Genomic DNA, 1,166 nt, shown 5'->3' with positions numbered 1-1,166 from the left:
CTTTTGTTCATCCTCTCTATATGTCCAAACCATCTCAACATACCTTTCTCAGTCCTCGACACTACATCTTCTTTCACTCCACACGTTCCCTAAAATTAACTTAATAAACTTTACTTCAAGTTTTAAATCAACTTTGCACTGTACGTGCGCGCCCACATGTGGTATTTTGTGGAAGAGCCACACTCAAGGGGCCAAAGAGCCGCATGTGGCTCGCGAGCCGAGGTTTGTCGACCACTGGTCTAGGATACTGACTACTCATCATGTCCTGTCTACTTAGGAATTTATGATCAAATCACCTTGTGAGGTTACTGAAAGGTTAAAGTTGGTGGTGCACAGGCAGGCTACATAGCCATCTCAGATGGTGATTAAAGAAAAATTGGATTTACTTAAGGAAAGGGGAAGAGGAGATGAGGAAAGGGCTACACAGAGAAAAGGGGTCCTTGGAGACAGGTCCAGGGGATAAGCCCAGGACAAGCTGCCACTGCCCGTTGCTCCCTTGGTTGCAAGTCTCATGGGGTCCCTTAGAGGTTGGGGGGTACGTGCCTGTGGGGGAATGAGAGGAAGGAGGGAATGGCATGGCGTGCTCCTTGGAGGAAGAGCCCACACTGGGTCCTTTGTCCTGGGCATATTTCTCTCTTTCTTGCAGGTGAACATCTTAGGGGAGATCTCACAGGAGGGTCTCAATAGAATTTTAAAGTGCTTTCTAGGTGTGCTCTTTCAGGGTCATGGTCTCCACTGACTGGTCAATGCCAGGGCAGGGGGTCATTAGTCAATGTAGCTGGTCCTGAGGCAGTCACGGCATCACTTGTCTGGTTTTGCTACTTTCCTGGGCCTGGAGCCGAAATACAACTGAGGCCTAGATGTTATCTTTAGGGAGGAAAAGGTCAGGGGGTCTAAACTGCCAGATCAGCAATATGAAAGATCAGGGGTCCAAACAGCATGACCAGTGATCTGCTGGGGAGAATAGGTTACCCTGGGGGCAAGATTCTTGTTTTCCCAGTTTTGCCCCCTTGCTAGGCATCTGGAGCTTTCTGCCGCAGTGAGTTTCTGTACCTGGCCCATCGTCCTTGCTCTGGGGGGGGGAGGGGGGAGGTCTAACATACCCCCCTCAAGGATTTTTGACACTGAATTCTTTCAGAGAAAATGGGCTCAGTGTCTCTTCTGCA

Source organism: Myotis davidii, unplaced genomic scaffold, assembly GCF_000327345.1.
Source record: "Myotis davidii unplaced genomic scaffold, ASM32734v1 scaffold88, whole genome shotgun sequence".
Classification (NCBI taxonomy): domain Eukaryota; kingdom Metazoa; phylum Chordata; class Mammalia; order Chiroptera; family Vespertilionidae; genus Myotis; species Myotis davidii.
This window is presented reverse-complemented; position numbering follows the sequence as displayed.